This window comes from Ceratosolen solmsi, unplaced genomic scaffold, assembly GCF_000503995.2.
Source record: "Ceratosolen solmsi marchali unplaced genomic scaffold, CerSol_1.0 scaffold7, whole genome shotgun sequence".
In the NCBI taxonomy this organism is placed as follows: domain Eukaryota; kingdom Metazoa; phylum Arthropoda; class Insecta; order Hymenoptera; family Agaonidae; genus Ceratosolen; species Ceratosolen solmsi.
The window spans coordinates 11,290,840-11,306,214 of record NW_011948413.1 but is presented as its reverse complement, the minus strand read 5'-3'; the positions used below and the strand labels follow the sequence as shown (position 1 = coordinate 11,306,214).

The 15,375-nt window shown below is 28.0% G+C and overlaps 1 long non-coding RNA gene across 1 annotated transcript; it reads right to left on the bottom strand.

Annotated features, from left to right (window-relative positions):
• Positions 1 to 10,954: 10,954 nt before the first annotated feature.
• On the bottom strand, positions 10,955 to 13,544 carry LOC105367463 (uncharacterized). Its single transcript, XR_913063.1, has 3 exons — positions 13,293 to 13,544; positions 12,412 to 12,731; positions 10,955 to 11,268 (listed from the first exon to the last, which is right to left on the bottom strand). It is a non-coding gene; the product is annotated as an uncharacterized LOC105367463 (long non-coding RNA).
• Between the last annotated feature and the right edge of the window lie 1,831 nt (positions 13,545 to 15,375).

Sequence of the window (15,375 nt, the reverse complement as noted above, 5' to 3'; positions counted from 1 at the left end):
GTAAAAAAAAAAAAAAAAAAAAAAACAACAACAAAAAAAGAAAAAAAAAATTATTTTTGTTTTGTTTTATCGATTTAATAAGCATAATAATTTCGTTTAATTTTTTTCAGCCGTGTCTAGCAATAATTATACAGTATATATCACGCAATTAATGCGTATAAATAAAATTATACAAAATTAATAATAAAAATACTAAATATTTCCACTAGCGATGAATTTAAAGCTTTGCTTTAATTACCTAATTTATTATGAATTTTTCTTATGAGTGTGAAAAAATAAATACGATATTTTATTTAATATTACTACTAATAATTTCTTAGTGATATGCTAAATAAGATAATATATTTATTTCTTACATTTGTATTCGTTATTATTATTTTATTTTATTGCCTCCCTTATTGTTAGGTTAGAGCAATTTAATTATCAGATCTTTAAACAATAATTGCGACCTAATGATCTAAAATATACAACCTTTCGAATTAATGCGATAAAATTCTTTATTTAGGTTTTCTATATCTTCATTATATTTGATATATATCAATGAAGGGCATTGGTGTTAATGCATATAAAATATATACAATTTGAAGGAAAAATTAAATACACCGATCTCGGACCTAGCGAATCGTAAGAATTATATTAAATAAACGATATAATATAAGTATTTTCTATAAATAATAATATTTTTTATCAGTTATAAAATCCCTTATATACGCATAAATATATTTTTCGTAACAAATTGAGCTTTAGTCGAGTATATTTAAAACATATTTTCAATAATGCATATTGGTTTGAAATTACGCAAATAAGTTAACAAAATTGATGTAATAATAAAAAAATTAATGAGAATGACAAATTTAATTAATTATATTAGTAACGTGATTTGGAGTAATATAACAAAGCATGAAAAAAGTCATAACTATAAATTAGAATATATGGGCATATTTTTACCGACTGGAGTAGAGGCATGAAAACTACGACGGTTACGTTAGAAAAATAATGAAGAATTGCGAGAGTGAAGGTTTGACAGACAATTGCGAATAGTTAGATAGAGAATGGAGTGAAGAGGGTGGAGTGACGTGGTGAAAGGAGGAGGAGGAAGAGGGGGGAGGGGTGTACTGGAGGAGAAAACAGGCTAGGATGATTGAGTGCAGAAGAAGAAGGCATAGAAAATTACTTTAAATAATAATGCTGCTTCATATTATGTTTGAATAGCACAAATACAACATGTTATCTTATAACGTAAATTTTATATAAATATTTTGAAATCTAAGTATTTGCATTTTTTAATATATTCCTGGTTAATTGTTTAGTACAGTCTTTAGTTATAACTTTTATTAATAATATAACTTAAATGACAATTAAAATATGAATTTATGATGTTTAAATTATTAAATTAGTGGATACTGTTTTATTAGGTAAAAATATACATTTTTTAAATATTTATTATTATTAAATTAACACGTTGAAGGAACATTTTAATAAAATTATTTAATAATTTTATTTCATAGATTTTATATATTTTTAGCAGATGTACATATAAAATACAATATGGTATAATAATAATACAAATTTAATAATACAAATACTATTCTTAAATAAACTATTGCAATTCAATAAAACATTATTTGAAATACTATCACTATAAAATATATATATTTTTTGAATATTTGATGATTGTTAAGATAATACGATGTGAGTGTATACGAAGCATTTAATTAATTGTTTTATGTACGAAAAAATATCCAAAAAAATTCTTATTGTATTTAATCGGAAAAGTGAAAAAAAAAGCATGCACTTACAAAATACTTTAATAAGATAGTATTAGATTAAATAAAATTAACATCAACGAAAATAAAATCTATACAAAAAAATGTATACAAAATATATGCAAGGAAAATAAACTAAATAAAATAAAAGACAAAATGTTTAAATATGATCGAATAAAACTGACAGATGTCATATGATGAAATAAGCTGCATTCAACATAAACTATAGAGCATTATTTTATAGAGGAAAGTAAGAATATGAGGATAGAATTTTTTAATGTTACAAAAATAATACAATTGAATGAAAAGAAAAAATAATTATTCTTACTGCTCCCCTTGCTAAAGTCACGACAATACTTTAAAATTATTTATTCATTTTGTTCCATTTACAATACATTTGATCATTTATAGAATAATAAATGTTAACCTATTTTATATTATGCAACTACATTACACGTAAATATATATGAATGAATTATTACGAGCCTTACTCATGAATAAGTATACAGCGATATAAGTATTATTTATCCAATATATTTTATTAAGGGCAATTGAAAATAATATAAATAATTTTTAATATTTGAAATAATATCTTACATTCATCAAGTTTTACCGACTATCAATTCTATTTAAAAGATCCTTTGTGTTTGATTTGAGAATTCTCAGATATTATTTAGCATATGACATAATATAACAGCGTGTCTTATAAAATTAAAGCGTTGTGTAATCTACAGAAAATTATATAAAAATAAGGAACTACCGATGATATATTGCGTGTTGAATTATTGAATAAGAGCTAACATATCTTATTACTTGGATATAAAAATAATATATAGTAAATTAAGAAGCCATTAACAAATATGTGAATTTTAATGTAAAAAGTAATGTAATTTAATTGTTAGTGGAATTGTTAGTTTTGTTAGAAAAGCATCTGTCATGAAAACTAATGTTCCGAATACAATTTCCGGTTGTATATTCGCTTCTGTGATTTCTTCTTGTACAATGATATTCTTAAAATGTAATTTGTTTTTTTATATAATTTATAACGTATCACGCTTATTACTATGTTAACCATTTGTTTATCTGTGCTTACTGCCATACCAATTAAAAATCTGCATAAACAACCCGCGGTGTATATCTAACTCAACTAATTTCCAATCTCGCAAACCATAAGCGTCTCGACATATATCTCGTGTTCCAGCAACTGACGCCTGCGAAATAATACATTTACAATACAGTAGAAATGTATATATATATATATATATATATATATATATATATATATATATATATATATAAAGCATCTGCTAGAACAAGTACTGAAATTACGAATTGCAACCTCTAGAACTTTAGTGTTCGGCTTTTGAATTTGAATTGCAGAACCAAATACATGCACATATTTGCTATCCATGTAAATGGAGTTTTTTTTTTTTTTAAGTATATAAACATAAAATTCTTTCATTCGTGTATTTTCTTCTTTTCTCTCTGTTCTTTCTCGTTGTTCAGATACACGAGATACAAAGATCGTCAAATTCGTTATTTAGCTTTATGTATTTATATAATTACTTATTCGTTATCGAACGACAAATGTAAACAAGTCTCTCATTAATTTTTATATCATACTTCATTTCGCGTCAATATGGATAATACATACACACTCGTACACAGTTAGACTCTTTATTTTTTTACGAAAATACAGTTAAGTACAGTTGAGGAAAATAATGAGCAGGAGATAGGGGAGAATAAAGAAAGGCAGATGGGTGGATAGTCAGACGAGTGAGCAAACAGACGGGCAGATAAATAGACAGACAAATCTATGAAAATAGAAAATCGATAGTATTATCTTTGATGCTTGAAGATGTGCTTTAAGTCGCCAACTTTTTCAATCCATAATGTTAAGTTGTGTACGATTAGACGTTCAACAAGTCTGTGGATCTAATATCCTTAGTCTCTATCGGTTCTGCTGTGATTTACAAACAAACAACTCGACAACGTAGATTCCTGAACTAGTAGACATATATCATAAAATTAATATATTCTACCTCTTAGGTCACGCATATTTATCTTCTGCTATGCATTGGTTTTTAATTTTAATGGCTTTTAATCAACCGTAAATTTTCAAGAGTCAAAATCAAGAAAAAAAGGAACTCCGTAGGATCGTATGGACAAGTAGAAATATTCTTATGTATATATCAGCGCAACGAGATTGTAATAGTCATTTCAGGACCGAACTGTTATCCTTTCATTTATATAACTTAAAAATGGCCTTAAGATTATTATAATAGAATTTATAGGTTTGACAATTGTGCAATGATTGAACTCGGCTTATTACAATAGAACTGTATAATGTTAAAAATATATTCCCCTTGCTGTTAAAATAAAGAATATTTCTATCACATGGGAACGTAATCTTGACGTGTATTACAGTTAACTAACATATTATATAAAGGATCATATATATTTTTTTCGATGAAATTTCTTACCCAATCATTAAAGTATAAATACAAAAATCTATTCATTTAGTGTTGTTTAGATTAATGGTGTTGAAAATTCATTCCAACTTTAACGTCCAATTTCAACATCATTATACGCATTTATATTTGGAATAACCGCTCGAATTCATAGTCGAGAGAGCTCGCTGGTAAAGAGAATTTCATTTCAATTGGATTGCCACGATTTAACAGGACACTCATATGTATATCCGTATTTAGAATCTCAAAATGTATCTTATTCTTTGGCGGAATGATCATAGTGGTAACGTAACATGCCCTTTTATATTTAGAGTTCAGAGTGAGCGCAACTCTAACAAGAAGACGCACGTGCACCTTCCGAATTGTGGTAAAAGGGTTGAACGCCCGCATACGAACTTCTTCCTGCCTACGCACGAGTATGCGCGGGAACCCGCCCACATATTTGCAAGCAAGCAAGAAAGCAAGCAAGCAAGCAAGCAAGCACGCACGCACGCACGCACGCACGCACGCACGCACGCACGCACGCACGCATTGACGCATGGACACTCTCAAGGCTCGAACGTCGCGCACGAAATGCCGAAAATCGGCTCTATTTCCGGCCTGTGGTTTATCCTCTCGCTTTATTAAAGTGAATCGTACGTGGGTGATCATAAGACGGTAGCGCAATTAAAATAGTTGTTTTACTTAAATTCACTGCCCCAGGAAGGATAGGGCTATCCGTGATCTAATATAAAATTGTAATAATTCTACTAGAATGGTCTTTTAACTTGACTTCAATTGCAATTTAAAGCGAAAATGGAAATTTAATTCAAAGTTGGTGAAAAGCGATCGCTAGGAATGGACAATTTAATCTGGGTACTCCTATTTCAGTTCCAAACAACTTTGTCATTAATTTCATATAACAAATTGAATGTAATATTTTTGATAAAACGAGTATGAAGATGGTATTAAACTTTTGTCAAGAGTACTTTCGCGAACGAACACTGGCTCGAGTATGTTACATAATTGAACTGAAAAATTTAAGAAGAAGAATACGAGATTAATTTTTATTTATTTTTTGTTTGTGCAGAGAAATATCTCATGATATTAGTTAATGATGCATTGTAATTATGTAGATATTAATGTCATTTAATACGAGGACAATTAAATTAATAGATAATTCAATAGCATTAAATTTTTAATTTTTAAAACATGTTACCTGCAATCAATGTAATGTAACACTTACAATTTACTTATTTGCACACCTTAATATTTCACCGCAAATATTATATCTTTATTTCACTGAATTCAAATGTACGGTAATCGCATTTAACATTCATAAAACTAAATCTTAATATTCTACTTTCTTCATTATAAGATTAAAGTATACTTCGTAAACTACAGCTAAATAGCTGGGATATTTCAGTTATAGGAAAATTACTTAAGGCGCATTAAAATTTTCAAATTATTGTGTATTATATTACCAATTCTGACTTTGTTTGCGAACATAAAACTAGTAATTATAGTATATTATATTAAATGTTTTCTGTTATAATGAAGTTATCTATGTCAGTATATATGGATAAAATTAAGATTCTTCGACAGAACAATTACACAGTTTCACCTGGCAAATTCCTAGTTTCCATGTCTATGAAAATATAGTAGATACTCTATTAAAGTAGCTAAATTTTTTTAATTTAATTGCCATCTCTCGTAAGTATGTCATATTATAGAGATATTTGATTATAAAATAGAAATATTTTAACTAATTTATTTTATACATATATATTTGACAAACATAATAAGTATAAAAATAAATAAAAATTAATTATTGGAATTTGTAAAATTGAAAATTACATCGCATCAATTGAATTAATCAAATATTATGTCGAGTTTTAATAGCTACTTCGAAATCACACATACACACACACACACACACACACACGTATGTGTATAATGAATAATTATTAATTTATATTTATTAGAATAAAATAATTAATTTATAATGTATATTTTTATTTTAATACGACTAAAATGAAATTCTGCTTATGACATTACTTTCCGAGTTATCTTTTTCAATATTTTTATAATTTGCTCTTATATAATTACACAAATAAATAGCGATAGTAAGAAATACTCATCACTTTCGATCATAACTTAGAATTGATTATGAAAAGCGAAAGCTAATACATTTATATATTGCATAACGTGATAAATTTTCTCTTATTAACAAGTATTATTGGCCTATTGGCTAAAATTTTTTGCATAATAATATCAGTTTAAAATACATGTAATATTGCTGATATTATAGCAATGTATTAGATCGTTATAATGTCTTTCTTATTTAATATTTCGAAGGTTATCAAATAGTAAGTATTTGGTAACTGTGTATGAAATGTATATTGCAATTTTATTGCTTTTACATTGTCCATTCTATTGGATTTTATCATCCAATATCACTAGTTACGATTCGCTTTTGAAAAAATATTTTTTGTTAGGGCAGGGCACAGTGGTTAATAATTGCTTACATAAATAGACTCGACTTGCTTACACTTCAATTAGTATTACATCATTATTTCGTACTTCATATGAATAAAATAATGCAATGGGAAATTTTCTCTTTACAAGATCCATTTGTTATGATAGTTTCGTACTTATAATTACCGAGACATGTGTATATTATATGTTTAAAATCATAGATTATTTCGCAACTCTTATCATCCATCATTTAACGGACAAATAATCTAAACGACAATTTTGGGATCGACAAAAATTTAATGACGCACACATAGCTATTATATCTTACGCAATTCTATTTCATACCTTATCAAGCTAAGCACTTGAAATCAAATTACTGTTTTACACTTCTAAATATATCATAAATTTATATATCCATGTGAATATATATATATATATATATATATATATATATATATATACTTTTTCTTTGTCTTGCTAACCTGATATAATAAAAGGTAAATTTTCTTAAAATCATAAATAATTTTAACGATGCTTATTATCCATTACGTACATTATGAAAAGTCAGTGCTATAATATAAAATCGATATATTATAATTTGGAATATGATGAATAGAATGAATTTTTGTATCATACAAAAAATGTTTTAGAAGAAAATTTATAATCAGTTATTATCATAAAAAAATTCGTTTTTATTATTTATGTACTTTATTATCAATTATTTAAAATAACAAAATTAGTCATTATAGCTTTTAAAAATTTTAAGTAACGAATTATAATGTATGAAAGATATAAAAATAAATGCCTTTAAATTATAATGTATGAAGAATATTAAACTAATTTAATATTGAAATTAATATTAAAATTTTTCATTGAAATGAAATAGAATTAACATGTAAGTTGCTCTATACTTGTAATGTGTCTTGATACAAAAATTCTATCGATCTACAAAATAACATGACTGAATTTTACTTTACCAACATTGGCATTTATTATTTAAATCTTTATTTTGTTATATGATTTTGTATATCACACATATTAATATCATTGTATGAGCCATTACATACTCATTGTCAACTTTAAATCAAAGATGTTATTTATTCTTTATTATCAATTGCATTAATTTATTTAATGCATTGATTATTTAACATAATAGATTCAATTTAATTATTTTTATTTTAATTAAAATAATATAAATATGGCTATAATGCGAATAAGAATATGCTATAATTATATTTTAACACATGTAATATTTTTTTCATATTGTCTGAAATCTCTATATTTTATTATTTTGATATATATATATATGCGTGTGTGTGTGTGTGTGTGTGTGTGTATATTAATATTTTAAATCATTTATAGTGTAGTCCAAAAGCATCAAATAATAAATAAAATTAAAATAGCCTTAGAATCGAAGGTAGATTCTATATTCACGTATATGCAGTCCTTGTATATTAATACAAAAGCATTTTTGGAAATAGTAATCATAAATTATAACGAACCAAGAGTACTTTGGCGAGTCGTTTTGCATTTATCTGCATAGACAAGTTTTCAATCTTTTATACAACAAGTGGCACGGGAGTTCTCGTCAACACAAACGTAACACAAAAGAATATTGTCGTAGAGCAAGATAGCATGTTCCTATCAAATATTAATGCGGAATTTAGAAGCGCAGTTTTGATTTATCGCCTTCCCTTATTTCGATATACGCAGATATAATAAGTTATTGATTGACGGATGAAATAATTATTATTGAACAGCCGTTCGCTCGTTTCAATTAGCTGCAAAATACAGATGTGCGTTGGTGCGAATGATTTTTGCGTTGACATACTTTATAATATTTTTAATATCGCGTTATTTTAAATTAATTTGACATCTGAAAAAATTTCTTGCATTCACAAAGTGTTAAAACAATGGAGGATAGAGTTTTTATCCTTCATCAATAATTCTCATTACAGTTACCATATTTAATATTAGATATTATTGAAAATTTGGGAATTGCCAACGTTAATATTAGCCATGACGATTAATTTATTTATAACAAATACTCCGCTAATTAATATTAAAAAATTTAAGAAAATTGTCCAATAATGGAAATTTTAAATACAAATATTATCTTTTCCGCGCCATTAATTGTGGCCATTATGTTAAAGAAAATCTTGGATTAAAAAGTAAAAAAAATATAATGATTATGTTATTACTTAGAAGAAAATTTATTTAATATGATTTTTAAATAAATTACCCTTAAAATACGTCAATAAAATACGTAAATAACCAACACTGTTAATTTCAATTAATTGATAGTAATTCGTAATTTCAATAACTAATGTAATAAACGAATTCAACATTGTCATTAAATAACTTAAATCAATATTGCCATTGTAAACAAAGGCTGCCTATACGAGACTAAATTTTCTTCTTGTCATATCTTATAAAAATTAACTTTACGAAGTGTACTATGATAGACTTCGGATGTCTTGAAGACCAAATCAGGCTCATGAATGAAAAATCGATTAAGTTTACGATGACGGTAAACTTCCACGAGACCGGTTTTCGTTAAATGCACTGCCACGGATATTTTCAATCGTAACGTTGATTAAGAAATGATCTGCACTTTCAACATAAATTAAGTCAAAACGATCGTTAGCGCTGAAACAAATCGTTCGCACACTTTTGCTTATTTATTCGGCTAACTCGAACGTTTGATTGACGATAAATTTCACTTTATTCTGTATTTTATACGCTATCATTGTACGCTATTTATATTTTCATTCGTATTATCACGGCGTGGAAGTATTCTAATTTAATCTTATTAAATAAAATAGTATTTATTTATTTATTTATTTATTTATTTATAAATTTATAAATTTATAAATTTCAAGTAAAAATACCGTTTACGATTGTCATATTATTCTTAAAGTTATATTCTGCTACATCGAGTATAGATTGTAAGTTATCCTTTGTCTCAATATTGTTAAGCTAATATTTTATTATTGTCAAGTACTTTTTAAAAGTATCCAAATAAATTACATACCATAAATGTATATTATAAATATTTTAAACATAAACGTTCAATGTAGTTTGATTAAAAAGTAAAATCCGTGTCTCTTGTATTATTATTTCGTACTTAAAATGCCTCAAAGTGGTCGGGTTGATTTTATTAATTAATAATAATTATAATGTTTAAATTCTAATCATGAAAAAATGAATAATATTAATTAGTAGGTAATATTTTAAAATGAATATCCTTACTATTAACTTTTAATTATTTAAGTGGGTAGTTTAAATTATTGTTCTAAATAGGTTAAGAAAACTTCACGTTAGATTATTTAATTTTCTATATTACAAGTTCATATGTGGCATGAGTGTAATTGATTTTAAAAGCTAATTAAAAGAAAGCTAAAATATCTTTTTACATAGATTTTTAACAATATACATGGCTTCATGTTAACAAAAAAGACACTATAAGTCATATTTCGTTTGTAAAACTATATGTACTTTGGAGTTGTAAGGCTTTGGATGGGACAAATGATTTGGGAAAAAATCTGATCGCCGATGATTCGTTTTCTAAAATTCAATTAATCTTTAACGTTAATCGAAAGAACAGCATTTATTAATATCTAAAGATATTATTAATTAAATTCTCCCAACAACTTTCTGTTACCATGTCTCAGCGTTCAGAAGATGTAATAATTGTACAGTTAAAACTTCTTCCAATCGCCATTATAAAATGTCTGAAACTTATGAAAATACTTATATTAATATATATTAATAATAAATTTTCTCTCAATATTATTCTTTATATATTATAAGAATAGAAAATTATTAATTTCATACATTATTTGAAAACGGTCTTTTATACGTTTTGCCTATTTACGTACAATTAGCATAACAAAGATACGATTTGTATTTAGATTGGTGTTTACCCAATACCGGAAAGTATGCGAAACGTAACTGCATCGCTTTCACTTTCTATTGCTGTTTATAAAGCTTTGATTCATAGTTATGAAATGTTTTTTTGAAATAGTCAAAAACCTCCCCATAATATCCGACCAATATATACCCGATAGATCCTTACATTTCAAACATGATCATCGTTCGCTTAACTTTCTCTAACATTCGGTAATAATGAATTACATGCTTATAGTATGCGAAATCATTCCCAATATATACGTACAACGTATGAGCCGCGGACTGATAAAGAAATTTACTACACGCATTCACGCTTAATAAGATCAACTCAATGCAAGATCTACTCACCCCGACTGATACTTGCTGTAATCAATGGCACTGGAATTGATGGATCGCTGATGCTGCTGTTGCCAGTGTATATCCTGACGCGCGGGTTCATACGAAATAACTTTGCTCGCACTTGGCGACGTCGTCATAGTCGTCGTCTTCGTCGTCGACGTCGTCATCGTGGTCGTCGTCCTCGTCGCCGGCGAAGGCTCGTTCCGGTAGGTAAGAAGACGCGACTCGCGTCGCTGAGATTCATGATTGTGTCGGCTGTGCGCATACAAAGTCGCATGTTCGCCATGCCGCGGTGACCAACTCAACGGGTTTGGATTCTGTGGCTGCGTATGATTCATACTTAGTGGATGTCAAGGCTAATCAGCACCATACCTCCGTAAAATCGTCTGAGGAGAGGGAATGGCGAGGGACTGGTTGTTCTATTTATTGGATAACGGTTATCAAGTTTTCGTTGTATTGAGCTTGCTTGTTAGATGTGTGTGGGTGTGTGTAGTTTCCGATTGTTAATATTTATTTTGTTATCAAGTTTGATGGCCAAGATGGTCCTTGAAGAGGTTGTTTAATTTTTTAAATTTAAAGGAGATATTTATGCGATAACAACACTGGTATCGAGATTTTAATATCAATAATCTCATTCAAGCTTTAGTTGATATTCCTTTTCAAAGGCAAGTAATGAGGCATTTAAATGCTGTGCGTTCGATTACGGCGAAGTAAAATCATAAAAGTCATAAAATATTAAAAAGCAAAATGCTGCGTTGATAAACTTTTATACGTAACGTAATAAAGCATCCTCAAATGCATGTAAGGACTCTGACGTCTCTAAATAACTTTATAGGTTGGCCGTTGATGTATAGATCGATTCATTAGGTATTTTTGTTGTAAGCGTCTGTTAATTTTTATTACAATTATATTTTTTAAATATCGCGAGTGGACTATGTTATTTTCTCAAAATTTACTAAAAATACATATAAGCCTTCTCGTTTCTTATAATAAATTGGATGTAGAATGTAGGTAACAATTTTTTGTTATTCCGTGCAATGTCTATGTAGATACTATGGAAAATGGTTTATATTGAATTTTATTTTCGAAAAATTTTGTTAATTCTTTTCTATTTCTTTTAAGCACATATGTATATTTTTTATTGCTAATTTCAATAAAGGTCTTTACAATATAAATCAATCGAATTTCGCGATATTTTGCTTAAATTAGAGTGAATAGGTGACGCCAAGCAACTGGTTTATGTACTTGAAAATTTCCGGTAGAAAGTACTTGCTTAAATAAACTTAGAAACATGATGAATTCTGTGAATTTAGCATGTAGGAAGTTGATATTGTTTAAGTGCATAGAAGTTAAATATACATAGTTTACCGAATAATTAATGTGATTTAGTTAATGAACCATTTAGTTTAATTTTTTAAATAAAAAAGCACGTGATATTATAATCAACGATCAATTAACATTCTTACTCGATGACGGTGGGTAAATCCATGATGCTGATGAATCTGATGATTTTGATGACTCGCTTGGAGGACATCACTCAGAACAGCGCTTATATACAACAGTGTAGAGAGAGACAAAAGAAGCACGCAACGAAACTGAGCCATTCCTCTGTTTTTGTAAATTTACCCTTATGTACTTTGTGATACGTCACATTTTTTGTTCTTTTCTTCTTTTTCCTTAAAGACCATTTAAATTTCGTTTTTTTGTTGTATTCTTCGGTGTACCCGAAGTCGTTGGTCTAGCTTGTTTATTTTAAAAATTTAATTCTCCCCTTAATATTCACATTCTATTAAAAATTCAAATACTTGTTTATAAATAAGTAAAAATTATAAAAATAATAAATAATGTTATGATTTTAGTTTGAAAACCGACGTAAGATGCAATTTTTTTACATTATAGTTATATCTACGTATATATATATATATATACATATTTTACATATTTACAATTAATTCATAAATATATTTCTATTTATGTAGTCCAACTAATAATTTATAGAGTAATTTTTAAAAATTAAGCACAAATTATAGATTACGAATTAATACTTCTAAAGGCTTAATATACGACGACAAATTATTAATTTAAACTGAGCTATAAATCAATTTAATTTATATGAATAGGCATAACGAACATTATTCCTATGTAATTAAATTGCACAGTGAAATCATTAAAATTATTAATCGATAAAAGCTCGTAAAATGCACCTTCAAACCCTCATAAATCATATATTTTAAGAATATCATATTATTAGATAAATATAAATCTATATGTAAGGATAGATCGATAAATACCTAAATGACTCATCCTATATAGACTACTCATTTACATACAAGTATAAGATACTAACGCGATGTCGCAGAATCCTCTCAGCCTCTTGACATCTAATTGGCAAGCTAAGCTGTCACTTCGCAATTGCCAAGAATATCAAAGTTCTTTCATTCTCTCGGATCATTCGTCATTATCAAGGCCCGAAATACGAACCACCTCGGTTATATCTCCGTTACAACATCACTCGAAATTCTTGGCACCGGAGTTACGCACTACTCAACCGGCTTCGCGTGCGCGTATGAATTCGCAGATGGAACGCGTGTGCGCTGCTGTTGACCAGCGCGCGTACACTGACATCGTTTCCGAACTCCAGACCGAACGAGCGAGAGCGAAACAGACGGAAAGACAGAGAGAGAGAGAGAGAGAGAGAGAGAGAGAGAGAGAGTGAGAGAGACAAAGAAAAGGGATAGAGACCAGTGCTCGGCAACTCCACGTGTTTAAGTTGTATTACCCTCTCCCTCTCTCTCCCTCTCTCTCTCTCTCCTCTCTCTCCTCTCTCACAGTCTTACTCACTTTTTATCTTCCCTCTTCTTTAGCTGCTGCCTTTCATTACTCCGTCTTTGTTCTGATGCATGCTCTTCCTTGCCGTGGGAAACCATGCTTTTTCGTCAAATTATCAGCCCCATCTGAATTTCGAAAAGGTTTCGTCTTTTAGTGACAAATTTTTGCTGATCTGATATTCATATGTGAAGCTTCTCTATAGATTCCAAGAAGTTCCAGCGGAAGTGATATATGACGCAAAATCGCTGTGTGCATTATAAATATAAGACGAGACGTGCGTATCGACGGATTTTCGGCTTACAAGAGCCTAAAATACATTGCCAATTATAGTGATATACGTTTGTGCATAGAAATAATTCAGCAGCTCACAAGGCGTTTTATTTTTTCAGTTTTATGGGCATATTTTTATTGCGCTTATTATTCGCCAATTGTATATAAGATATTTATAATTTTTTCCTTTTACTTTTTACTCTAAAGAATTATACTATCGCAAAATTTTCTGTGTACAATTGCATTGTGCAGCCTCTCTTCTTTCTTTGTCTCTTTTTATGCATCTGTGTGTCTTTTCCTACCTGACTGTTGCATCGCGATATTCTTCTCTCTCTCTCTCTCTCTCTCTCTCTTTCTCTCTCGTCTTTCTCTTTCTTTCGAGCTTCTTCAACTGTATACTTCGTAGGCTTCTTAGTTTGTTCTTGATTTCTTTACCAAGCCAGTCTCGTTTTTGTCTTGCTTTTCTTTTTCGAAGGACAAACTAGATTCAAGACCTGATGAAACTCCTGTACAATGCGCGTATCCAATATTCTCGTATTCTATGTATGCATTGAAAATTGAATGGTTGAGTAAAGTATTTAAAGATGTCCCTGTATTTATAAAGTAAATTTCTTCCATATCGGAATTTTATTTATGTATATGTTTTTCTTTCGTTTTTTAATATATGTATATATATATATATATATATATATATATATATAATATAGCGATAATTTTAATTATACATTTGAATAAAAAATATTTGGACTATTATTATTTCTTGACTAGTATAGGCGATAAATGTACTCAAGATATGCAAGAACATCTTATGACATTTATTATAGTTCTTATGACATGTATTGTTAACAAACAAGTGTATTATTGCAAGTATTACGAATATTTTTCTGACATTATATTTGTACAATTAACAAGTTTTATCACATTACATTTTATTAATATTTATAACAATAGATACATTAGTTAAAATAAATTTAATTTGGATATTAATTATTATTTTCATTTCAAATATAAGATAAAATAATATAATTATTTATATTGTACATTTATATATATATATATATATATATATATATATATATATATATATATATATTAATATTAATAAGTTTAAGAAGTGAAATAACAAGTATCATAAATTTTTAAGAACATTATCTTTTATTTTTTAATTTCAAGAAAACATTTATTAAGAAACATAGTATAAATTCTAGTGTACTAATTGTTTCTTAGTTGTCTGAATATAAGACTATATCACAATTAAGTATCTTTAATGTATTTAATGCATATTATTATTTCTTCATTCAAATTATTCAAATGACTTATCCACGTCGTGT